The sequence below is a fragment of the Acomys minous genome, assembly GCF_964271855.1.
Source record: "Acomys minous genome assembly, chromosome: 3".
NCBI classification, from domain to species: Eukaryota; Metazoa; Chordata; class Mammalia; order Rodentia; family Muridae; genus Acomys; species Acomys minous.
Window position 1 is genome coordinate 135,807,445 of NC_140485.1, and position 27,943 is coordinate 135,835,387.

General features: G+C 44.6%; 1 long non-coding RNA gene across 1 annotated transcript in view; it reads right to left on the reverse strand.

The window, feature by feature from the left end:
- LOC311595086 overlaps positions 1 to 27,943 on the reverse strand; it is a 344,736-nt gene that overhangs the window by 161,706 nt on the left and 155,087 nt on the right. Inside the window, exon 7 of the long non-coding RNA XR_014778308.1 lies at positions 19,787 to 19,858. This is a non-coding gene — a long non-coding RNA (uncharacterized lncRNA). The remainder of the gene's footprint in view (positions 1 to 19,786; positions 19,859 to 27,943) is intronic.

The following is a 27,943-nucleotide window of genomic DNA, read 5'->3' on the forward strand; positions in this document are numbered from 1 at the left end:
TCATGCCATGGGGAAAAAAAAAATCTAGATCAACCAGTTTTCATCACTCCTGTCACTAAGCCTTGCTCTCCTCCTGTAGAATAGCCCATGATACCTACGGATGGCTGTCATGCATAGGACTAAATTTGAGATCTCCGAGGTGCAAGCTGGACTGTCCTGACGAGGGTGCACAGGAGGAAGAGAATGGGGTAGACAAAAAGAATGAAGGTGACTTTTTTTTTCAAAGCCAGAGCAAGGAAATTGGACTCAATTAACATTTTCAACTTTTGAAAAGCTAGCTTGGTTTCATGAAATCTTCTCAAAGATTTGACAGAGTTCATAAAAATGCCTGGGGCTTTGCAAAGAGAAAGGATTCATCGAGGTAAGACAGGCTATTGAAGATACACGAGACTCAAGACACTGTAAAGGGTGGCCAGTACTCTTTTTAAAAATGTATTTGTACACAATTTGAAAAACAAGCCAATGAATCGATCTCCAAGAACACCATGCAATTCACAGCTGATCCTCATGCCACTGTAGTGGGAACCAGGAAGGAAAAATGGAGGAGTTGGCAGCCAAGGAGCTTGCCCAAGGACCCATGGGTGGCATCGGGGTCTTTGTGGTCTTCAGTGCCTGGAGTTACCCTCTCAACAGCTCCCCCAAATAGTAGCTCAGGACAATGAATTTATTCACTTCTTTGCCTAACTCAAAATAATCACATGAGCTAGAGGCCTTCTCTCCTGACCCTGCCTCAAAACATTAGCAGAGATCACAGGGCAACCTGAGAGTGCACTTGGGGGAGACTTTGGGGAAGTCAGATTATTTGGAATTCAATCACATGAATTTCAATCTCAGTGAGACAATCTGAAAAGATGTCCCTGTTTGGTGCCATTTGATCCTAGCACCTTATAAATGCCATGTGGTAAATTTTGATATCCCGACTCCTACATTTTCTGAAGAGCTAGTAGTGGTGGGTAGAATCCTTTCCAGTATATTTGACGTAAATGTCCCTCCAAGAAAGGCCCTTCCAAACCTGCTCCAGAGATGGACATGAAGGCCTAAGTGGTAAGTCAAGGATGCTTCCAACTGTCAGTGTTCACCAGTGACAGGGCAGAAGAAAAATGGCACCCTTAGGCTTATCCTCACCTCATTTGTTTCTTGGGACAGCCTGTGGGGGTAAAATGACCCTTTCACATGGGTCACCTAAGACTGTCCTAAAACAGGAGTATTTATATTGTGATGCGTAACAGTAGCAAAATTACAGTTATGACACAGCAACCAAAATAATTGTATGGTTGTGGCTCACTATACCATGCAGAACTATATTAAAGGGTTGCAACATTATAGGAGAGTTGAGAACCACTGTCCTAGGCTAACACAAATTGTGTCCAAATACATTATTTAAGAGTATTGGCCACCCTTTGCAATGCCTTGAATCTCGTAGTATTTTCAATAGCCTGTCTTACCTCGATGAATCCTTTCTCTTTACATGCTTCTACCCTTGGTTTCCCTGGGCTCCCCCAACCCAATCCTTTAGTGCCCTCCTACTCTGATTCAGACCAATTCATGCTACTAACATACACACCCCAGAAACAACTGAAAAAAATTATGATGGGCTTATTACAAATTAAAAAATGTGGAGCCTCTTATTCAAACACAATTACAAATTCAAGATGGTGGGCTGAGAACCCGAGTTTGAAACCCCAGCACCTATGTGAAGTCTGAGATAGTAACACACATCTCTAATCCCAACACTCTTACAGGGAGGGTAGGAGGCAGAAGAATCGCCAGAAATTCATGGTCAAGCTAGCCTAGCGTACATAGTAAGGACATCAAAGAGACCTTATCCCAAACAAAGTGGAGAGTCAAGGGCTGACACTGAGGTTGTTTTCTTACCTCCACAAGCATGCCACTACATGAGCACAGTGGAAATTACATACATGAACACATGTACATGTACCTGGTACATACATGTGCGCACACGTACACACACATACACACAGTAGGGGATGGACTCCATGCCTATAAAGCCTCCCTCTATTCTTACAAGTAAAAGTGGCGCCTTCCAGCAAGCTCTGATAAGTATTTCCACATTCAACCAGAGTGAATGCATTATACTGACCTTTGTATTTGTACATTCACATGCCAAAAGAAATACAAAAATCCCTTTTAATTAAAAAAATAACCACACCTTTTAATTTTTAATCTCTCAGCAGCTCCTTGTGTAATGCTTCATGCAAGTTAAGTATCAATGAAATGATTGTCGTCTTTTTAAAAAGTCAGAACAATCCTGAGGCTCACCCTGCCCCTATATATAGGGTTTCTATGGCTGGTTGGAGCTCAGCTGGACACGTTCACTCTTGACTCACAAGTGGTTATCATGTGACCTCCGTAGTCTCTTTATGGAAGCACTAGGAAGGGCCAGAGCCATGGGAAGACAGCCTGCTGCAAAGTGCCTCTGCGCCGGGACTGCATTCACGAGCCACTACAGAAAGGAAAGTTCCTGAAGGGAAGCCAGACAGTCAACCTTATTTGAACTTGACTCCCCTGACGCAGTGTCATACAGGGATGGGGTCAGTGGCACTGTCAGTGGTTCCTCACAGACTGGCTGCCATGCTCTGAGGGGGCTGTGTCCACAAAGCACTTCACTTTCAAAGCCCAAGTCCATTCCTGTTGTCAAGGGCTATAACTCTTCCACTGAACCCCATGACCAGGTCTCATCAGGGTGTGTGTTTGTTTGCTGATGTCAGTCATCTTTCTTTCATGTCCCTTGCCAGCTTAGAGAATGGAGGTAGTGCTCGCGCCCTGCTCTGTTGATGCTGCGTATCTTTATGTCAGCTCTCCGGTGCTTTGATATCTATCAAAGTCTTAGACCTGCAGTGAACCGTGGGTTACCCAAGAATCAGAGCACAGAGACGGTGCAGTTGCAATGCTGTGGGTGGGAGCGGATGTGATTTGCTTCAAAGGGATTTGCCACTGCTCACAATGCCAGAAAAACAATGATGTTCTTGCCTCTCGTAGCTCTCTTTGGAGATGATCACCAGATACTTTACAAACACTTGTTCATTCATTCTTCACGATCTCTGATTGACTTAAAAAAAATCATTACAGGCATATCTTGGGGATGGTTTTTTTTTTGTTTTTTGTTTTTTGTCTTTTTGCTTTTGTTTGTTTTATTTTGTTTTGGTTTTGGAGGTCACCTCACTGCCATACTTGATCGTCCAAATGTGAGCAAAAGCTCCAAGGTCTACCTAGACCCCTGAAGCCTTCAAACTTAGTTTCTAGAAGAAGACTTCGCTTAGAAGCTGACTATTATTGTTTGGAATGTTATTATAATGTACTTGGTGAGCTAGTTGCACAGGCAACTGAAGATGGACTTTACATAAAGGAAGGAAGGAGGAGGGAACAGGCCGGTGGCTTGATTGACATCAGAGTACAGGACACATTAGCATCTTGAGGACAGAGGACCAAGTCCCAGTCTCATCTCCCAGAATCCCCCACGCAGCCACCTCCACCCACACTTCAGGCCTGCCACCCTCAGACAGTGTGCTTTCCACCTTCCTTTGCAAATGTTAATTAGACTTGGGATTCCCTCACCTAGTGTTGCTGCCCATAGACCACTTACCAGTCAACTTTCCCTTGCTGAGAGACAAAGTACCTGAGACAAAGGAAGGAAGATTTACATGGCCTGCTGACTTCAGGGGATTCGATCCAAGGTATCCTGGCCCTGCTGCTTGAGGGCCTATTGGGAGGCAGTGCATCATGGGGAACAGAAGGAATTGGCAGAGGAGAGAGCCCAGCTCTAGGTGGCTGAGAAGCAAGGCATAGAATCTCAATACCCCCTTTTAAAGGTGTACCCACAATAAGCTAACTTCCTTTCCTGAGGACTCACTACCTACAGCTTCTAGCCCTCCAGGGCCACAGAAAGATGACCACACCTTGAACTCAGGAGTCTCTGAAGGTCACAAACTACTCATTTATTCTCATATTAACTACCTTTCCTTTCACATAACACAATAGTGGAGATAGTCAACTTTGAAAGAGAAAACGTGTACATAGTGTATAGTGCAGAAGACCCACTGCTCCCGCCTCAAGTGACGTCATCTGACAGCAATGGCAGTGACCATGTGTTAACAGGCTGCCAGGAAACACACAAAAAGCCTTTGAGGACACTCACACCCACAAAACATAAGGACTTTCCAGACACCACCAAGATGGCCACACAGGACTCTTGGAGACATTACCCATATTCAAACCACAGGAATCTTTTAATATTAACCTAAGTCCCTCCATGTAACTCCTCCAATCACATGTGTGACCCACCTGTAACAAGGAAATGAACATAAGTCTTGGTACAGTCTCTTGTGATACTGACAGTACTGCCCGAGGGCAGAGGTCATCTAGGAGGTCATCTGGAGGTCATCCTTGAGTCCACACTGCCCCATTTATGGCAAAGGCTCAATAAACATTTAATCAAAGGGGGGAAAAAAGAAAAACAGAATTAAACCAAGCATAGAAGTACACCTTGTAATTCTAGCACTCAAGAGGATCTGAGTTCAAGGCCAGCATGGACTACCTAGCAAAATTTTGTCTTAAAAGGCAGAGGGGGGAAGAAGAGGAAGGGAAAGATCAGAATTGGGGTGTGGGGGACCCCAACAAAAGGCTGGGAAGTGTAGGAGGCAGGGATTTGCCTATAGCAAGTAAACAAAGTAAAATCACAGCCCTAAAGTCACCACCCTGAAATGCAGCCAGAAGCCCAAAGGACAAGCAGAATGGCCACCATAAATTATTTAGAAAAGATTAAGATATCTTCCATAACATTTGTTCTGAAAGGCAAGTACTCTGGTAGCTTGTTTTTGGAATGATTTTTATGATAACCACCCCCAAAAAGGCCATTTGTTTCAATGCCACATAAGCTAATATTGAATAGAAGATGAGCTACTTCTACAACTATTAACACCATTTACTCTGTGGCATTAAAAGCAACTGCTATTTCTAACATAGAACCTTTGAACTTAACTAAGCTTTAAGCCACCTCGGCCTAGGAAGCTTGTCACCTCACCTCACCTGAGGTGACACAGATGCAACGCCTATCCCAATAGTGGAAGAGGGGGGAGCACCAGGAAGAAGCCCCCAACAGGCCATGTGACCGCTGTAGACAGACCGGAAGCATCTCCTCCCGGACTGAATTAGCTTCTTATTTCTGCGGGTCCAGTTTTGTTAACCATCCTTCCTGTGAGCGTATACGGTATCAATGAAATATTCATTAACTCTTAATATTTGCCCGAACAGCTGAACTATTTAACATTCTGTTTCCCAGAAGGCAAGTGGGGTAGAAAGGGACGAACACAGTCATGACACTCAACCCTTCACATGTAAACATGGAAGGAAATGCAGAAGACTAAACGAAAACCATACCAGGAGGGAACAGCACTTTATAACATAATAAATCCAGTATCTCCAGAGAAGGCCCCCAAATCTAGCACTTGCTTTCTGCGCATCTTCCTTGGGATCAGAAATATCATGCCAAGTCTGAGGTCACACTCATTTAGCAATAAGCCTGTTCTCAGAAAGGAGCTGCAAAACCAGGCATGGTGGCGAGCGCCTGCGATCTCAGCACGTGGGAGGCAGAGACAGGAAGATCAAGAGTTCAAAGCCAGACAGGTCTATATAGCACGTTTCAGGCCAGCCACAGTTGTTCAGTGAGATCCTGAGGGCAGGGGTGAGGGTGGGGGGCTGGAGTGCAGGGTGGGGCTGGGGGAATGGGATGGAGTAAGGAAGGGAGGGAAGGAGGGAGGGAAAAAAAAGGAGAAGGGAAAGGAAGACAAGGAGAGAGAGGGAAGGAAGGGAAGAAGGAGAGAGACAGACAGACAGACAGACAGACAGACAGACAGACGGAAGAAACAGCAAATACTGTACCACATCCGATGCCCATATGCCAATTCAAGTTGAATGCTTGAATTGGGAGAAATAGGGAGAAATACGCTTTCTGTTGACCATATTACTTCAGCTCAGCCACCTCCAGTTCTACTCCCCTCTCCATTCTGATTTCTAGGGCCCACAAGGAGGTGAGAGAAATAGAGAGCATGGCCAGGAAGTGACCCCACAAGGCCCTGCAAGGCCATGGCATCAGATCCTCCGGCAGCTTCCTCAGCACCCTGGCCCCGTCTTCAATAACTTTCAAGGTTAAAGCACACCTCATTTCAAAGTCGCAGCCATGGGCAGATGCAAAGCGCACTCTGGCTGGGAAAGCCTGCCCACTGCCACCAATTTCAAAGGAAGAGCTGCCTTCATCTCCAGCTGATTGGCAGACCTAAGGAAAGGCCTGCCGGGCTCCCGCAGTAGAGCCAACCCGGCTGGCTGCTGTCCCTGAGAGAACAGAACCCCACTCCCAGCCTCAGCAGACAGCTGAGCTTGGAAGAAAAAAATAGGACAAAGAGCATCTTGAGCAAGGCAGACACCCCACAAATGTCCTGCCTGTACTCCAAGTATCACCTGAAAGAGATTAGACAAAGGGTTTTGCATTCAGGAACCAGGGGCAACACATACTGCCCATGTGGTGCAAAGACCTAATGTGCCATTGTGATCTGGGGAAATAGCTCATCTGGCAAAGTGCCTTGTACGTATAATGACATGTATTCAACCTATATAGCTTACATAAGAGGCGCAATGTAGTAACATGCTTACAATACAGACCCGGGGACAGAGACCTGGGCGTCATTGTATGGTCTAACCTGCGTCATGAGTTCTAGACCACTGTCTCAAAAAGTGAAAAACAATACATACATACATACATACATACATACATACATACATACATATCATATATATATATGTGTGTGTGTATATATATGTGTGTGTGTATATATGCGTGTGTGTGTGTGTGTGTGTGTGTGTGTATGACAACACCTGAAAACTGACACTCAACGTTATCCTCCAGTCTCCATAGACAGGCACACATGCATGTGCATCCCCTCACACACAAAGTGTGCCAAGCCCTCTAAATATACAAGTAAGACATTTCAGTCAAGAACAAAAGCATGCAACCACCAGAATTTTCTATTTAATTTAAATTCTATGACCAGAAACACAAAAAAGAAAGGAGCAGAGCTCCCTGCAGTTCATGTCTTCACATCCAGAGCTTCTTAGAACAAATAGGGAGATGATCCCATCAAGTTTGGCCCATTCTGTACCAGACAGAGCAAGGTATAATTTCCCCTGAAACAATGGGGTGGAATTCACCCATATATTTACTTTTGAAATGTTGGATCATCTCTTTTTCCTGGGAGTGGGCTTGTATGTGCTATCAGGGTATTTTAAAATAACATCCTGAGTGAGGTAACCCAGACCCCAAAAGACAAATATTCTCTAATACTTGGACTTTAGCTTTCAATATGTGTTTGGTACATAGTTATGGGACTTGGGGGTGCAGGGGGAAATGGACTCCCACAGAAGGGAAATAGAATACAGTGTTAAAAAAGAGGTAACAGGGATTAAATAGGGGTGAGTGGGGAAAGGAGATTAATGAGGGAATATGAGGAGGGACAATTAACAATAAAGGCCATTTGAAAAACCATATAGAAACATACTAATGTAGAAGTTTTAAAATATATATATATACATATATAAAAGAAATCTAACTAGAGGCACCAAATAATGGGGGGGGGCAAATATTCCAATTAACATCTCATGCCACCAATTAAAACCTCCAGTGCCAGGAATGAGTTTATATCTTGTTGAGTCCAGGCAAAGGGATCCCATGAGACTCCCCAAACATCACAAACTACAACAAGTCTGTTGGTTTCTCTCCACCACCTGATGTAAGGCCCTGTTGCTAAAGATAGCACACACTTCACCAAATGGAGAAGTTAAGCCAGACTCTTATTAGCTGTTTCATCCCTACTGACTAGCATTCATGGTACTGGATTCACACTGTTAGAAGAGAAAAGTAATCATCATATGTCCAATATCAGCCAGCTGCAAACCCTGTGACCTACAATAATGGCCTGTCTGCAAGGCATGCTGCTGCGATGGCGACACAAACACGGTGAGAATAACCAGCGGCCTCTTCAGTTGGGTTTAAGGCCTACTCCCTGAGACAGGACCCACAACTGACACTGCTTCAGTGGCCGAGAAGCAGAGATTAAATAGGTCATGGTCCTAGGGGAAACCCACTGCTGTTACTCTGCTACAGGAACAACGCCAGAATCCTAATGACCTATATCCTTAGACCAGCACCTTGATCAACCCACATCAGAGATGCTTCTCGCAGCAGGTAGAAACTAACACGGGGATTCAGGAGCACTCACTCCTGAACGGAACGTCTTCATCAACCCCTCCGCCTCCCCCACCCACCCCCGCCCCACCAAGGCTCAGGGATCTATATGGAAGAGGAGGTGGAAAGAGTGAATGAACCAGAGGTGGCAGCTAAGTTCAAGAGCACTGTCTTCCAGACATAACAGGATGGTGTGCATATGAACTCCTAGAGACTGTAGTAGCACACACAAGACCTACACAGGTTCAGGCCAAACATGGTCCCAGCATGGAGAGGGGGAGATGGGCAGACGGCCCACCCCTAACCAGGACACGATCTGTAATTGGTACCCACTGGCAAGGGAGGGTCAGTTTTCTCCAGTCAACCTGGGAAAACCTTAAGCCCAAGAGTTGGCCAAGACAAAACAAATTCATGGGTATTTTTGTGAACTTTTTGTTTCATTTTGTTTTAATTTGAGCATTTTAGTTTTGTCTTATTAGTCTTTGCTTTGATTTTCTTTTTTTGTGGAGTTTCTTTTGAGGGGTTGTGTTTCTTGGGTTTTTGTCTCTTGATTTTTTGTTTGCTCATTTTGTTTTGTTTGAGAGGGAGGGAGAGAGAGAGAGAGAGAGAGAGAGAGAGAGAGAGAGAGAGAGAGAGAGAGAGAACAGGTGGGTATGGCTCTAGGAAAGATCTGGGAGAAATGAAAGAAGAGGAAAAACCATGATCAAAATATATTTTATGAAAAAAAATTTTTTTAAAAGATAGTGGGTTTTGTTCATTAAATTTAACAAGACACTTAGAGCTTGTCTGGTACAAGTTCCCACAGTAGAGATCAGCCAAGACGTGTGTCTCAGAGACACCCCCACCCCACCCTCTGTCCTCTGCCCTGGTAACTGAGCTAACAGCCTCGAAGCTGAGCATGGCCAATGGAAAGCACTGGCTGAACTTGGAAGGGTGAGGAGAAATGAAGATCAGAGTGTGAATCCTCCTATCTGAGGGTCAGGACACAGCTCCTATCCGAGCAGCACCTCCTAAGAGACACTAGGCCAGTGGTTCTCAAGCTGTGGGTCCCAACCCCTTTGGCAAACTTCTATCTCCAAAACTGTTATGATCCATAACAGTAGCAAAATTACAGTCATGTGGTTTCAAAACAAGTAATTTTATGGTTGGAGCGGGGGCACCACAGCATGAGGAACTGTATTAAAGGGTCGAAGCGTTAGGAAGGTTGAGAGCCACTGATCTGGGGCCATCCAGCGCCTCTCACGTGTGCAGATCCCTCTTGCCAGCTGCACCTCAATCCACTGACCAGAGAGGGGCCCTCAATTTCTAGTCCCTGGAAATCCTGTCCCTGCAGTCCTATGAGTCATAGACGCTTCATCATTCTAAGCTTGAGGTTGCCTCCTGGCCCATGTCATCAGTTCTCCGTGGAGCTGAGTCCTCCTCCTGGTCCAGCCTCCAGGGAGTACGCCTGTTTCCCTGGCTCAGGTCTTACTAGCACAGTTCACTGCCTGAGTCTTTCCCACAGTGCTTCTCTTAGGTATTTCAGAAGCCTGCCTTACACGTTTCCAGAGGCAAGGAATTTATGGCCTCCCAAAGATTCTTGTCCAAATAGAAGGGTTTAAGAATCCTTCCATGTGCTTGCCATGGTACTCGTCCTGCGTACCTCTATGCTCTTAGCAGAGTCGTGGAATGCGGCCAAGCATATTCTCCTCAGTGCCAGAGTCTACAGGTGTGCCCCTGTACAAAGGCAAGGTCGAGCCGGGTTTATGGTCGGCCTGGAAGTTGTGGCTGAGATTTCACCCTTTATGATTTATTCCTCATGGTTAAAATACTGACACTTCAAAGCTGCTACTCTATAAAGAACACCACACCAGTGGGGGAATGCACGCCGCTTCCCTCGTTGCCTAAAAGCTTCGCAGGAATGCATCCAGCGTCTTTCCCTATGACTGATCTTGGAAACAGAGCCCTTTGGAAAAGGGGTTGGTGATGAAATCAGACCTAGGAGAGCAATGATTGGGAACAGACAGAAGTCTTGGCCCAGATCAGGGTGATGAGCTGCCAAAGGGGAACAAAGTCCCTGGGCTGACAGATACCAACGGGAAAAGGACCCACTAAGTAGAAGGTCCTTGGTGACCTTGTCCAGGACTGGCCAGGCACACCTTTGTCTCTGCCACATGCCGGCCACTGCCCCATCTGCTCAGACAGAGGCTGCAGCCATGCGGTTCTTCTCTCCTCACTCTCAAGCAAAAGGGGCGATAGAGCCAATGAAACGTCTTTGCATTTGCACATGCAATTCCTGCAAGTTTTAACATATTTCATTGGTAAGCACTGCAGGGAACAAACAGTGCAGTGCCAAGAGAGATTCTATCCAGCTGCCCTCTTCCCAGAAAGTAAACAGATAATAAAATAAATCTGATCAGCATTCCTTTTCACTTAGCTAAAATTAAATTTTACTCATCATGGGTAAGTGGCTAATTACATGTTTAGCGTAAAGAAAATTCTAAGGACGTTACCTTATTTACTTTCTTCCTGTGTCAATAGATGAAGGGACATTGGCATTCAGACACAGGTAGCAACAGCTGGCTGCTGATGCCAACTTACCTTTCATGACCTGAATTCAGAGCTAGACAAAGCAGACAGTGGAGACACTGGAATTGAATTGCCTTCAGCCCCAAATCTAGGCAATCTGCCCACTGGTTTACAGCAACTGCAAATTCTGATGAAATTGCTTCTAAAATGGATTAATCCCAGGGGTTCTGGGAGCCTTTTTTAAAAGTGACAAAAAAAAAAAAATCCCAAAATTTCTCAAGTGGCGACTATGCTCTAAGTAGCTCTTAGATACTAATCCATGAAGGTAGTAGTGTTTTTATACTCATTTGCAGGGGTAGAGAAACCAAGGCTTATTGGAAACCTACTTTGTAAGCCAACTAAAAAATATGAATGTTAGAAGGGTGCATGGATGAGTAATGGTGAATTTAGTAGCCTTGGGTTATTAAACGAAAACCCCAGCGCCAGGTATGGGATACCTCCTCATGAATGGTCGGTTAGAAGGGCGCCCACCCCAACCCCCACCCACCAGGGTTCTTGTCATTCTCCTTGGCTGCCCACCAGAACAAGCCAATAAGATCCTATTGGTGAGGACATCACACATCCTCACTACAGGATACAGAGAAATCGAACTGGACCTGACCTGGAAGGACCCTCTCTGCTGGCTGGCTTGCATGGTGCCAGAAGACAGCAACTGCCTTGCTCAACTGAGAACACTGTGAACTAAAGCATCAGCCTTCTGGGTAAGATATACATGTTGGAACAATATTGGCAAACTGTTATGAGGGAACCACGTGCTCCGATTAGTTCTGAGGCTCACTCAACAAGAAGGAATCTATGCCTCACCGTGTGTGTAACCCCAGTTAGAAGCCATAGCTGAGGAGGTCTTAGGCCCCAGGAGGAACTTAAGCTTTAGCACTTACTGGGCTAAACAAGTGCTGTTTAGCCAAACTGATGCAATGCCAAGCTGCTTTCTCAATATTTACACTTAGACACATAGATAGATGCTACCGTGTGTCAGGAAAACTTCTCTTCGCAACAAAAGCTTGCAAACACAGGGGTGTACAGCTAGCTTCTCAGGATACTGTGAACAGATAACAGTTGCATGCTCAGAACCTCCAACAGGAAGGAGGGAAGAAAGAAAACAACATACTGGGGAGAGGTTCAGGGACTCTCGGCGTCCTCTTTGGGAAACTGATAATGACCTTTAGATGTAAACTGAGGACAGAGATAAAAGGCCAAGAGAAAGGCCGAAACAAACACTGGAGTGACGGTGCGCCACACCCATCATTACTTCAGCTCTAGCCCTGACAACGTGACCCAACAAATTGTTATCTGTCAACTGATGTCATTTCAGGAAGGGACAATCCTGGTCTCTGCGAGGTGACCCGCTTCCCAGCACAGTCTCTCCATCAGAGACAATGGTTCCCATTTTGGAGAGGGTCTGCCTGCCTGAGAGCCTTTGCCACTCATAGACTTCCAAGTGACCCTGTGCCATCACAGCCCTAAAAGGGAATGAGGTAGGTGAGGCAGGGCTGGTTCCGGGTAGCTCCTCCCTGAATGGTGAGGATGCCGCATGCAAGGGTGAGCAGGTGGCCTAAGGAACGGAGGCGAGGCGGGTGCACACTTGAGGCGGGGCTGTCAGCTGTCACTCCGCTTGTAGTTGCTCTGTGGAGCCAACCAAGGAGTTCAAGAGGGTTACACAAAGCAGCGTCTAAGTGCTTCTAGTGCTCTGTTCATGGTGGCAGCGGTGGCTGTAGTAAAGGTGGCTCCTGGCAGGGCACAGGACAGCTACCACAGTTTCACACGGAGCCCAAGAGTCCCAAGCCCCTCTCTGTGGTCAATGGTTCCCCTTGAGAAAAACTCAACACACCGAGCCTAACCCGATCATCTCTCACCTGCTCAAATTTCCTCCTTGGCCTTGTCCCAAGGAAAAGTCTGGCTCTAAAGCCACCTTTTAGGCGGCAGCCCCTCCATACGGTCGTTTGCTTCTCAATGTTGCATTACTCGGTGACACTTACCAATCTGGAGGCGGCGGCTTTGCGCAGCACACCGGCAGAGAGAACACTTTCTGCGAAGTGTCGAGGCAGTCGAGCTGACCGTACAATTCACAGGACTGTTAATGAGAGCTGTGTGTTCAACTCCCCGTGCTCCAAGCAGGACCTCGGGGGCATTCTTTTTTAACTCAGGAAAGAAAACTTAGGTGCAAAGGATTCCAGACTGAGTGAGCTGTGCTGAATTAGTAATGCTCAAGTGTGCAACTGTGTGCACTCCTTCTGGATGCTGATCTTCACTGACAGACGCTCAAGTCTAGGCCGTTACTTCCCCTTCACCACACACTTTGAACAAATATTCCGGGTCTGAACAAGGAAACTTTGCAGTCTCTGGTTTTGTTTTGTTTTTTTTAATATGTGTATGTGTGTAGATATGTGTGGGCTCACATGTGCCATGGCATGTGCAGAGGTCAAGCTCTAGTGTCAGTCTTCACCCTCCAACTCGGTTAAGATGGGTCAATGTGCTGCTTACCGTCACACGGGCAGGCTCCCTGGCCCAGAGCACCCTGGGAAGCTCGTATCACCGCCTCTTGTTTCAGTACTACAGGAAGACTAAAATTACAGATGTGTTTTTACCACATCTGGCATCAGGTGGCATTTGGGAATTCACAGAGATTCTTACACTTGTGTGGCAAGGGCCTTAGCGCTGAGCCATTCCCCGAGCCCCTAGGCTCTTTTTCACAAAACCTCAGCCATTGACAATGTTCTATTAAGTTTTTATTTTATTTTTATCTGTTTTGGTTTTGCTTTTTTGTTTTTTGGTTTTTTGGTTTTTTTTGAAACACCGTGAAATGAAAGTGAGATGCCTGACGTTTGTCTTGTGTATGGCTCCAGATAATAAATTAAAAGGAAGTCAAAGATTCCATGAGGGACGTGGTAACAATATATTGGAAATGGAAAGAAAGCATTTTCCCTCTCGCACGAGAAATTCATCACCAAACTGTCTAGCGATGAATGAGCCACTAAAGCACACCCAAAGAGTCTCCTGGGTTCAACATCAAGGTCAGAAGAAGGGAGGCTCTTATTTAAGGTGAGCCGGGAGACAAAAGAGCCCATACAGAACCTAGTAAAAACTGGAACCAAAGTCAGCAACCCTGGTGGTGCCAAACACGCCCCCGGGATCAGACAAAGCCTTTCCTTGCTGTGCTCCTGGACTCCAACTACAGAGACAAGAATAAAATGTGTCCCCAAACCACTACAATTCAGACTGTACGAAAACAGTAGCTGGGTGGTGACTCTCCCCATAGGGACAAGTTGGGTATTATGGGTACCATCTGAGCTGAGACTGCAAATTCAGAAAGTCCACCAAGATACATATTTACATTGCATCCTTCCTAGCCACAGAGGCTGGTATAGAGATGGGCACAGGCATGTGGCTCACCGACTGTATCAGGCCTGCTCTATCTTTATGAGCTATGTGGCTCTCCACTTCCGTCTTCCTCCAAAGGAACTTTTTCCCTTTCTCTCCCACTCCTGGAATTTCACTTTTGGATGGACGTGAGTTGACTGTTGTTTATTAGTGTAGGGCCTCCCATGCTTCCTCTAAAACACATAGTTGAGCATCTGTTTGTTATTTTAAGATAAATTTGGAAATCCAAGATTCCTTCTCCAATCCTTCCCCTCATTTTAAGTACTTCCCAGAATGCTCTACTATCTACCACGGATTTACCCCACCCCCACCTATCAAGGAATCCAGACCTAGTAGACAAGCCTCTGGACGTGACTGTGAGGTAATTATCTTAATTCAGTTCATTGAGGTGGAAAGATACACCCTAAGGTGAGTGGCATCGTTTCCCGGCTTTGGGTCCCAGAATCCATAAATAGGAGGTAGTAAGCTGAACACAAGCATTTATCTCCCTCTGCTTCCTGTGGAGGCCAAGGGACCAGCTGCGACCTCCTATCCACCAAGACTTCCCTCCCATGGTAGACTGGACCCTGAGCCCAAATAAACTTTTTCCTCCTTCATTGCTTTTGTCTGCTTTTTCTGTCCCAGCAACAGGCAGAGCAACTGATTCAGCCCCTCAACATAAGAGCCTTCATGGCAGGGCACTTATATACCACAAGAGATATCATCAGGACCTGAGCTGCATCTCTTTACTCTTGTCATTTGGACACTAATGCCTGTGTTCCTATGACCATGGTTCTGCCTGGTCTCTGAAGGCGTTCAGGCCTGTCCACATGAAAGACAGAAATAGTGCAGGACTGATGCTGCTGCAGTGCCCCTCTGCATTGTACCTGAGAAGGGGAGGGGGACCAAACACCTCCGATCCCTCCTCCCTCTGACAGAAAAACTCAGGTGCTCACTCTACATCAGTCCCTTGTATTTGCACAGATAGCAATCCCATTGCCCAGAGGATAGCTAAGCCCACACAGCCTCTGCAGGCTGCCTTCTTTTCTACTGTCCTTCTGTCTCCCCTTTGTCTCTCTGTAGAACTCTTAGCTCAGGGTCTTCTGGAAAATAAAAAATAGCCACAGGGAAGTAGGGATGGGGATAGTTTAGATATTAAATGTTTTTTTCTTTCATAATATGGAACGAGAAGGGACAATAGCTATTAAAATGCTATCACACTTTTAAATATCTTACATTCTTAGTAAATAAATAAAAAATCACTATTGTTTGGCACCTTACCTTAACAAAGGGCACAAACTCTACCTAGTGGAAACTGGTATATAAAATGTATATAGTTTGTGAATCTTGAAGGTGGTGTGGGAGGAAGGCATTCGAGTTTTCAGCATGAAATGCTGTATAGACAGTAAGAGATGAGCAATTGTGGTTCTTCACTGGCCTTTATTTATTTATTTATTTTCTTCTATATCAGCTTAAAATACAAATACAGCTTATGTGATTTTTTTTTTACCCATTTTTATTTCTTGTCCTTCATGTGGACAGGCCTGGACACCTTCAGAGACCAGACAGAACTGTGATCATAGGAATACAGTTCTAGTCTATGGGGTTCAGCATGGAGTCATAATGTTCCCTCTACTCTTAAAACTTACTCAAAATAGATGATCTTACTTTCTTGTCCTGTTGCTATGACAAGAGCAACTTAAGGGAGAAAGGTTTCATATGGCTCACAATTCCAGGTTCAGGGAAGTCAGGGGCAACAGCTGCCTGCATCACATCGACGGTCAAGAATGAGGGAACAGGGACGAGTGCCTACTGGCGCCACAGTCATTCTCCTTTTCATCCAGTCCACTTTCAGGGATTGTCTTCCTGCCTCAACTAGCCCAATTAGTAAAATCCCTTACAGGCACATCCTAGGCCAAGCTAGCCTGGGCAATCTTTATTGGTATTCCTTTTCCTCGTGATTATAGATTGTATCAAGTTGACAATCAAAACAGCCCATTGTAATCACTGTCCTACACATGTTTGAAAAGTAAGAAATTAGTATAGGAGAGATCCAATATAAAATAATATAATTAAGTCAATAGGTGAGGAACAACCAGGAAGACAATGGAGAATCATTTAGACAAGTTTAGGAATCTGTTTCTCCCAGGGCTAGGAGAAAAATAAAAAGGAATAAATTGGAGCTGGCTATATAGTTCAGTTGGTAAAGTGTTTACCTTGCAAGAATGAAGACCTGAGTTCAATTCCCAGAACCTATGTTTAAAAAAAAATGCCTTGCATAATGAGGTGCAGGTATAATCCCAGCACTGGGAAGGCAACTGCAGGAAGATCTCTGAAACTAGGGTCACAGATTCCTATAACCTACTTGGTGAGCTCCATTGAGACATCCATCCTGTCTCCAAAAAAAAAGTTGACTAGCATATAAGAAGCACAGCCTGGTCTCCACATATGCACATGCACACATGCACATGGGACTGCACATACACCAACATGTGCACATACACACCCGAATGACCTGGAACCCCAAAAGAGAAGTGCCATATAAACAGAACATAGACCTCTGGGAATATGTTGAGGAACCAACCAACCTGGTTTCTCTGGGATACCTTTATATTCAAACCAGCAGAGTCCTAGGACACCCTGAGAAGTTGGTCCCCTAATGAGGGAATAGTGCTTGTCTGCTGGTGACATCTCAGATGCCTAGGGTGTGACCAGTTGAGGACCCACCAACTGCCACAGGTCCCTCTGAGCTCATAAACTGGTCAGGTTCAAGGAGTAAGATAGGATTACTGGCCTAACCTCATCTGAAGTTTCTCAGTGTAGCTTTGCTGGGGAAAGGCTCCCAGCCCTCTCATTTCTTTCATGTACCTACAAGGGTTAAGAAGCTAAACTAGGCACCAGGGTTCATGTACAACTCAGTCTGCCTGGGTACGTAGCTGCCACACACCATGGCTTTTGGATCTGTATTTCCCAAATACTCTAGAAAGACTTCAGCCACAAATGAACTCAGCCCAACAAGCAGGAGCCACTGCAGAAGTCACAGCCTATGCAAAACTGCCAGGTAGCACCTTTGTCTGTCCAAGTCGATGCCCCTCAGGAAAGCCACCTACTTTCCTGAGGAGCTAATGGGGAGTCTAATAATCAGACAAAACAAAACAAAAAAAACAAAAAAAAACCAACAACAACAACAACAAAAAAGCTGGTATCCTTGATTTGTTCCTTCAAAGCACTTTTAAAATCACATCGTGCAGCAAACCTTTATCAACTTTCATCTTCAAAGTAACCCCAAATTAGACTTTATTGGAAAGTGAGCACCATTGCTGGATTATTTCATGTTCTGAGCCTCCTGTTCCGCTCGCATTATTCATAATTCCTGAGGGGCCCATGGATGCAAGCTCAGAACTACAAAATAGGTCGCTTCCGTGCTCAGGCTTGATACCTTTCTTATTTTGAAAGTAAACAGGCAAAACTTTTTAGTAGGTCACATTTCCAGAAAGTTCTGTGGCCCAGCGTATCCAAAGTGTTGCAGATGGCTGGCCATGCCAAGGCTGTGATGAGGTCTACACACAAATTCTAACCGTCACTCTGTTTTCACTTGCAATTTTCGTTAGTGAGTTATTCATTGGATGAGCACACAAGGAGCAACAAAAACACATATCTCCCTGACCTGAAAACCCCAGGGAAGCAGGAGGAACATTAAATTTCTTCCTGACCATTTGTCCACCCTTCACCTTCCACTTCCTCACTAGAGAATTCCTTCTGTCTTTGTACTCATGGCAGCTACCACCGCCAGCTCGTCCTTAAAGCTCTTGAAGTCTAGGCCATAATATCAAGGTAAAATACAGCAAAACTTGTTGTTCTTTCTCATCTTATCTTCCTTGCCGCTCTGTACTCCATGAGCAGCATAAAGGATCTGTCGAGGAAAACTCCCTACCCTCCTGGCCTGTAGCTGGGGTGGCTTCCTTCTTCCTGTAAGACTGTCCAGACACTGGTGGTTCACATCTTTAATTCCAGCACTCAGGAGGCAGAGGCAAGAAGATCTCTGTGAGTTCGAAGCCAGCCTGGTCTACAGAGTAAGTTCCAGGACAGCCAAGGCTACACAGAGAAAGCCTAACTCAAAAATTAAAAAAGGAGGGAGGCCTGACTTTCAATCATGCCCTGCTTCCTCCTTCAAGCCCCTGGCCACACCACACTCTTTATACCAGGCACTTATCCTATTTGCCCATAGTGATGACCTTTGAGAACCCAACTTAAGAACAGAAACGTAGCTAGGTGACGGTGATGCACACCTTTAGTCCCAGCACTTGGGAGGCAGAGGCAGGGCGATTGCTTTGAGTTTCTACAGAGTGAGTTCCAGGGCATCCAAAACTACACACAGAGAAATTCTATCTTGAAAAACATGTATATTTATATGTATACATATATGTATATGTATACATATATATATATATGCACACATATATGTACATATGCATATACACACAGGTATTCCTTTTGTGTGTTTGATTGTTTAGTTTTATTTTTAACACAGTCCAAAAGAAAAAAAAAAAAGACCAGAACAGAATCTCCATCTTGTTAGTCTTAGTGCTGCCTTCCAGTGCCTGTCTAGCACAACACCTGCTGCATGGATACTCTGTAGTCCTTGTCGAGTGAATAATATCAAATAGAAGAAATAAGGAAATATCTCTAAAAAGACATAAGTCCAAGTGTGACTTGAGCTCATCTAGTTTAAGAGTCTGGGTAGATGCTCACTTAGCAAAGTGCCTGCCATGTAAGTTCAAGTCCTGAGCGCCATCCTCCAAGCCGCGTGGAAATACCAGCCATGTTGGCGAACAGTCATAACCCCATGTGCTGGGGAAGCGCTTAGAAGCAGATTCCTGGGCTTGCTGGCCAGCCTGCCTCGCCTACTCAGAGACTCCAGGCCAAGGAGATAGCCTATCCGCAGAATGAAGCAATGTGTAAGTGGCATTTCTATCTGGATCCCCTTCCCTACTGTGAAAAAATGCAATATTCCTTATTTAGGTTAAATCTTACTTCCGCCACAAATCTACCAGATTTCCTTAGTCTCTATTTTAAATTTTCATTTACTCTTTCATAAGCTCATATATATACACACATATATGATATACATATATATATATATATAATGTTCTTTGATCACCCCTCCCCCCTTATCCTTTTATTTCCTTCCCCTCCTCTTCCCTGCGCCCTCTGACTTTCATATCTTTTTTTTCGGTGTGTGGCCCACTGCATTTAATTAAGGTTGCCTGCGTGAGCATGGGTGGGAGGTGATTTACTCTCCTTCCCCAGCAATCATTTAATGCCTACAGATCCTCAGGAAAGGGTCAGGACTTATAAGGCTCTCCCTCATCCATGACCGAAAACGGGTGGGCCCAGTCGCTGCAGGTCTTGTGTGGGTGGCCGCCGCTGCGGTGAGTTCATGAACAGGGCAGCCGCACCGTGCCCAGGAGACAGCGTTCGTTCCGCTGCATTCCTTCTCATCCCAAGCGTGTGCCCTCTGCCCTCCCTTCTATGATGTCCCCTGAGCCTCAGAGGTGGTGACACAGATGTCCCATTGAGGAGTAAGCTCTTCCAGTCACTTACCCCAGGATGATGACCAGTCATGAGTCTGTTCATTAACTCCCACCACATCAGAAGCTTCAGTTTTGCACTGCACTATGGGAATAAACACAAGCACTTAGATAAACACAAGTTTAACATCATGTCTGCACAGCAAAATAATGGCAATAAGTTCCCTGGTAGGGGGAACCAGGTTTGCAATATCAGCTACGGAGTCCTCCTACGGAGTGGGCCTGAAATCCAATCATGTTAAGGCATGGCTTATGCTCATCAATTAGACTGTGATACCCTAGACAACATAGGCACTGCCATCTCAGACTTTCACAGATGGCACAGTGACGGCTCCATGTTTCGAATGCGGAAGAGGCTTCCGCAGGAGTGGGAACATCCGATTTCTTCAAGGCTTACTTTAAGGAGTGGACCTTGTGCTAAGTTTGGGATCTTTACCCGGTGAAATCATCTACTCTTTATAACAACCCTATGGCTTAGCTACTGTCAAGATCGTATTTTACAGAGGAGAATGTTGACACAAAGCTGGTAAGGGGACAAGACTGAAGTCTATGAATTCTGCCTCCAGTCAGCAACCCCCAAACCTACAGACCATAATAATAGCAAAGAGCTGAAGCAGCAATGAGATGCAAAGCTTGAAACATATGTGCCTTGGATCATAAGTCAAAATGTGATTGTTTTGTTTTTTCGAGACAGGGTTTCTCTGTGTAGCCTTGGTTGTCCTGTACTCACTTTGTAGACCAGGCTGGCTTTGACCTCACAGAGATCCGCCTGCCTCTGCCTCCCTCAGTGCTGGGATTAAAGGCTTGCATCACCACACCTGGCTCAAAATGTGACTTTTAAGACAAACATTTTATAAGATTGTTAATCATCAAGAATGATTAGATGCCCTAGTGGATAAAAGTGCCTGTCACTCAAGCCTGAAGACTTAAATCCAATCTGTGGAGCCCACAAAACCAGATGCAAAGGTACAGATCTGTAGTTCCAGTTCCCCCATGGGATGGGGAGGGGGCATGGAAGAATCGCCTGTGAGCTCGCAAGAAGAGACCCTCACTCTACAAAGGAGAAACCAAGAACCAACTACCACCAAGTTGTCCTCAGACTCCTCCCATTTGTGCCACCAGCACACGCAGACACACCTAACACGCGCATTCAGGCACATGCATGTAACACAAAATTTATGTTAAAAATATTAGGCATTCTCGTTAAACATTCCCCGATCTCCGAGCCTCTTGACATGGGTGCACATGAATACAGAATAAATAATAACACATTTCAAAATACTAGCTAGGTGTAGTCTTTTTAGAGACTTAGGATGTAATCATGTTTTCCTCTTTTTCAACAAATATCCTTGGTCATCATTAAACGGAGCAGAACTGGGGAGATAATACATTTGTGCTGGGCCTGAACTGTGGCCTACACAGCTACAAATGATGTTCTCTCGTCTCTCATGTCCTCAAATGACACCAAAGAATGCTGCTTCTAAATCCTTTCATTTCAAGTGTGCAGAAACACATAATGATGGCATTTACGCTTCTCGCGGCTCCTAGAATATTCTGTGTGAACAATGTATACTGTTTCGGCTACAAGCAGAGCTTCAGCAAGTGCTTGTGCAATTCTCACATTTTCGTTTATTTTTGACAGATCTCAGATACTGATGTCAAGCCATGGCTTTGAAAAGGATATCGGTACCTGCTTCAGGGGCTGATTTTTAGGACTTACAAAAATAATATAGGGAAGTATTTGAGCGAATTTAAAACATATGTGCTTCAGAGGTAACTTGTGGTGTGCAACCTGCCCACCTCACCTCAGCTGGTGGTGTTGTGACAAATCACAATATAAAGTTTCTGTGTGTCCCTCTGCAGTAACAAGAGATTACGTTTGTTACTGTCTTACATGTGTGATTTTGAGGAGGTGGCGGGGGGGATAACTCTTCACCATATCTATGAAAGGTAAGTCCCTTCTGACCACACAAATCCACCTCCGTGCTTTATCTACATAGCTACCCATACCTGGGCTGAAAGACTTCCAGACAGACTTGTCTGTAGTGGCGGCCAAACATTTAGTGTTAATGGGTGAGATGAGCTGCATAAGTTTGCCAAGTTGTGTAAATAATGATGCCTCGTGGTCCTATTAAAAGTAAGAAATGCTCGGCTGTAGAGCTCACACGTGCACAGGCTATTTCATCAAGGATGCTGAGCGTGGGGCAGGCGTGCTCGGCCATGGAAGCCGAATTAGAAACCATGATCTGGTAGGCAAGAGGTGCCTTTTGGACTATTTGGACTGTTTGTGCCATGTTACAATGTCACATTTTCAATCTAAAAGACGGCTCAGTAAATACAGCCCTTGCCAGGCAGACCTGAGTATCTGAGTCTGGATCCCAAGAAAAGCTGGATTACCAACTATAGTCTTCTGGGCTCCTCTGCAGAGGTGGGAGGCTGAGACAGGAGACTTCCCGGAAGAACGTAGGTCAGATAGTACGGTGTATGCAGCAGCAAACTGCAAAAGACCCTGTCTCCAATAAGGTGACAAGGAAGGACTGACAACTAAGGTTGTCCTCTGACCCCTACAAGTGTGGTGTACACTCACATGCACACAAACATACATACATACATATTAAACGTACAATTAGGAAATAACCTAGACAGTCATTTCTTGCATGTTCAGAATCCACCCTTGTCAATTCAGCACTTATGGAAAATGCCCATGTATGTTACACAGCTTAAGTCTCTAATTATACAAAAATAAATATTAAATGAAAAAAGTAATTAGACATTTAAATGTAACTAACAAAACAAACTATGAATACTCTTTTTAAGGATATGATTCAGGCATTGGTTTTTATAGATTTAATGTCCTTGAGGAATATCAGATGTCCTCAAGATTTAAAATTTCATTTAAATAAAAAATGTACGAAGAAACTTTTGTACTTGGACTATTCCCCCTTGACACTGTATCTAAAGAGGATCAAAAGTATGCGTTATTCCACTAAGGTTAGCCATAATTTATGCTGAATAAATTATCTGCAGTTTAGCTTCTTTCAGCCAGAGGCACAAGAAGGAGTTATGCAAGGTAAAAGGCTGTGTACACACTAGTAGGCAAGTATTAGCATGCTGAGAGCGATTCACACAAGGACTGTGAAATCTAAGTGTGAGCCCAGAGTACCACTAGCTTGGTTTAAAACTATCTCACAGGCTTGGCTATACACAACCTACCCAAGTACCATGCCCCTCACTCATGTTACTGAACCTATCCCTCACCTTGTCCAGCCTGCACATGAGAAATGTAGAATAATAATAATAATAATAATAATAATAATAATAATAATAATAATAATAATAACCATGCTATAGAAATGAAGTGAGACATGAATGCACTTGTTACAAGTAAATACATATAAGTCAGGGCACATGCCCCAAAAGACATTACTGAGGTGGTGACAACAATATAAACATGGCTCAGTGACTAAAACCACACCCTGACAGCCCGACTACAAGCCTGAGAACCCACATAAAAAGCTGTGTGTGGCTGCAGGCCTCAGCAACCCCAGCATGCACATGGTGAGGTGGAAAGCAGAGACAGGAAAATTGCCAGGGATCTCCTGGTCTAGCCTGGAGCAAGGAGAGCAGTAGAAGCAAAGAGAGATCCTGCCTCAAAAATAAGGCAGAATAAAAGAACCAATTCCCAAAAAAAGTTACCCTCTGATCTTAATGCACACACTGCAACACACAAATGCTGGCATGTGTGTGCACATAGATACACACTGAATTATTTTTAAAATACATTTAATTTAAAAATAAAGATACATAATTGATTCACTAAACTAGAAGAGATTCCAAGTCTATGGCATGCTTAGAGATGTTGAGCCAAAACACACACAGCAGCAATCCATTGTTCCAAGAGGGTCAACTTCCAAAATCTCTTTTCTGCAGCTGGGGTCCCAAGGGCACTGAGGAGAGAGAAGGTAGATGGAAGACAGAGAAAACGACAGGAGAGAGAAGGCTCCCAGTCACACAGTCTTTCCATTTGGGAGAGGGATCAGGCCATCTGCTCCACTTCCTGATTGAGTCAAATACAGGCCAGACCCCATTAGGAACACAGGACGGATGCATTGCTGTGTTCAGCCACCTTGCAAGCTAATGCCTAGACACTTTAGAGCACAGGGGATCATTATCCCAGCATATCATCAGCGAACTTTCCAGAAAGGCTAATTAAAGGATCCATTAAAATGCTTACCAGAAAGTTAGAGCTTATCACAGAATCTTACTCGCATTTGAAGAATTTGCGAGATTTTTGCCTGTTTGGCTGCCTCATCAAGGTTTATCTCCTTTCCTGTGATCTCTTCAAACGAATAAATTAATTAGAGATTCGTATTTTCCTTTTATCATAATTTAAGTATCTCATTATTTTTGCTCTTCCCTAATATGGTCTGATAGCCACCTGACACGGTAATCTAGAAGATTCAGACATGGACAAACGCTATTTAGAGACCCCTCCTCTATCTAGGGAGAATAGCCCTGGTCGGTACTTTGCTAGAAAATTATTTCAGAGGTAAAGCCCATTTGTTTTCTTCATATCATACTGGACACTGCATGCTCTTTCAATAGCCTTTGTTATGTGACCTCCGAAATTGGGCACACATGATTTCCAAGTACGGAGTAATACTGATAACCTGTGACATGGGAGAGAAAACATTAGGCTTTCTCTTTGTGTTGTATTTTTCCTTGTATTCTTTTTGGCTCATTCTGTATGTTTTATAGTAGATAAATAAAACAGGCAAAAATAACTATCTGTTATAGGTGGTTTGTAAAGGAAAAAAAAAATAATCCTACATCGGAAGCATGGACTTGAAATAGTAATGGGAAACTCACAGGCTACATTCGCCTGGGAAACCACAGCCTCCCCCTGAGACGGCCTGGACCGGGCTGACAGGCCATCCTAAGCCATCACGGAACCCACTGTATGTTCACTGAGCTCTTCAAATATCTTAAGGGATAGCTGCATCCAAAAAGGGATGAGCGACAGTGACCCCTGTAAAGACTGAGAGTTCTCTTCAGGCTAGCTTTGCTTGTCTCACGTTCAGAAACCTAAAGGCAGGAGCCAGAGAAGTAACTGAAGAGGCCCAGAGAGTTCTCCCTAAACCAGGAAAGCTACAAGAACCGAAATGACAGACTAGCCTGAAGTTCAGCCTGCGCAGACCAGCAGCCTAACCTGCCTCTCTTCCCCGACGCTAACGATGGCGTTTAAACCAACTTTTCATTATTATCATTGATCAGTTTAATCTTTTCGGAATATGCAACTTTCACAGGAAAAAATTTTTTTAAAAAAAGAAAGGAAGGAAGAAAGAAAAATGCAGCCGGAGATTTTTGTTTTGTTTTGCTTCCCACCCCGAATAGCTCCCAGGTCAAGAATCTACTAAAACTCCGACCCATGGCTGTCGTCATGTTTATTACACTGTTTATCTGGCTTCACCTGGCCAGGAAGGAGGAAGCTGAGGCGTGACTGGAATGCAGTGCATGAACATCTGACACTCACATTAGCTGCAGTTTCCTCAGAAACCAGCTCAGAACGGACACGGCACCCAGCTCAGGGCATACCTCTGGATGACAACACTGCCGCTCCATAGGGTGGCGCCTATGTCGTCATCCTCTTTGCGAACTATGACAGTTCACTTTGCGAACTAGACAGAACAACTAGAAATGGATGAGTCAGACAAATCAAATTGACATATCTGAGAGTCCATTGCCTCACTCACTCCTGTAACACATTTCCAGGACTCGCTCTGAGTCCAGTCCTGAGGCTAGCACAAGCCACACAACAACGAATTGAATTCTGGCCTCCAGGGACAGACCAGCGACGAAGGTTGTATTCTATGGGCACTTGCTGGTCGTCACCATGGATAGCTCATCCTCTCTGGCCTGAAAGCTCAGAGGTTAAGAATTCAACACTTAGCGGTTGCTTCTTCCCAGAGGGTGTGTTTTCTGGGCTGGTCAAAGTCCTGAGCATTTTTCTGTGGGAAGAAGAAGAGAAGTACAGGAAGGAAAGACAACAGCAGCTACAATGCACCACTTAAAACATGGCAGGGAAGCCACAACACTGATAGGCATTGATTCAGGGCAGTGGGACACTTCGTGCTCAATCTACTGGCTTTGTACTGGTCTTCATTTTCTTGGCTGTGATTTGAATGTGAAGTATCACTTTTCCTAGTGCTTGGATTGAGTACATATGTGATGCCTCTGAAGATTCACACTATCCCCAGTCTCTCTCTCCCTCTCTCTCTCTCTCTCTCTCTCTCTCTCTCTTTCTCTCCCCCCATTCCCTCCGCCCCCCTCTCTCTCCTTCTGTCTACTTGCTTGAAGATTAAGATGCAAACTCTCGGTTGCTCCTTTGTTCTACTATCACGGACTCCAATCCTCCAAAACCATAACCCCAATTAAATGCTTTGTTTTGCAAGTTGCAAGAGCCAAGTCTGTCCGACTATGATGGACTCTCTCTATCCATGGGCTAAAACGAATCTTGCCTTTTGGCAGATATTTAGTCCCAGCGATGAGAGAGGTAACTAATACCCTTGGATGTAAGGAATGGATGGAACATTAATTAGGGTTTCCATTGCTACAATAAAACACCATGACCACGGCATCAAAGACCCATTGTTACTTCCTCTAACAAAATCATGCCTCCTACGCCTTTCTAAACAGTTCCACCAACTGAGGACCACAAAATCAAACATATGAGCCAATGGGGGCCATTTGCATCCCAACCACCACAGAGGGCATGAAAAAGAGCCAGCAGTCCTGCGGAAAGGCACTGCGAGAAAAGGCAGAGGCAGAAAGAATAAGGGGGAAACAAGACAGGCATGTGTGTCTTGCTTGCCTTGAAGTCTAAGATACAGATCAAGTGATATAAAAATATTATGCAAGGCACACAGCTGTACCATACAGGGCTTCCCCTATCCAGGATAAGAATATATTTTATTTTCTTATTTAAATCCGTTGTTTATATTTTTATATAATTATGGCGTGCTCTATGCATGACAAATTACCTTTTGCCACCAGCTTGGGAAACACAGGTGAGAACAGTGTTGCAGTTTGCCCTGGGAAGTCAGTGACCAAAAGGGAGGGCTACTGTCACACAGTGGAAAACTTGGGGGAACCAATAAGGCACCAGACAGCAAATTCTACATCAATGAATAATTCCTGGTGAGCATATTTTTATGTCAGTCATGTTACAAAAGACCCCGGTGACTCATGACAATGACAGAACCTTTCTGAATACTGAAAGTAGTCCCCTGTCTCTTAATCTTCACAGTCTCTACACTATCAGCTATCAATGGAAAATTGATTTTGTTAGTTCTGATGTGTCGTCTATCTTATCTACAGAGACGCCGAGGGGGAATCCCCAGGGATACAGATGGAGGCAACCATCCTTTACACATTTTTGTATATGATTTTGAAAGCTGCCTAAGAAAGCAGAAAAAATCACACAAAAAAGAAATCTGTATCCTGCAGAGTAAAACTCACTACCTGGAAATTTCACCGCAGGCAGTTGGAATAGATAGATAGAAACTAGACCAGCTTCATAATATCAGTTCACAACTCTCAGGGAAAAGCCACTCCGAAAGCCTAGTTTTTTACCCCACAACGACCACGGAAATGACAGGACTCAAGGGGCCTTGAAAGGTCATCTTCTCCATCTTCCGGCCTCAGAGACAAGATAAATTATTGCATATGATAGCATGTTTTGTTCTTGTTAATATGTAGAAGTATTTAAGTTCCCCTAATTATATACTCTCCATCCAATCAATCCTATAAACAGAGATGTTTTAACTAGGATGTTTCTTTGTTCAGTTGTCTGTAAAGGATGGGTTTAGTGTGGGCAGTAACATCATTGTACATACTCAATATTAGTCACCGGCCTCCAACAAGTGAAACTAAAATGCTTAATAAATCCAGAATGACCTGCCATCATGATCTGATATGCTTTTTAAGTGAACAAGTCCAAGTCCAGGGAAAAGCCAGATCTGAATAATTCCAGGGTCCCAAAGTCTCTTTGCCAACTAGACGGAACCTCAAGGATCTTCAAGGATCCAGGGGGCATGGGAGATGAGCAGGCAAAGCCTAACGTGGAACACCCACCACTAACCCCACGGGGGCCATATTCTCATTAAGGAAA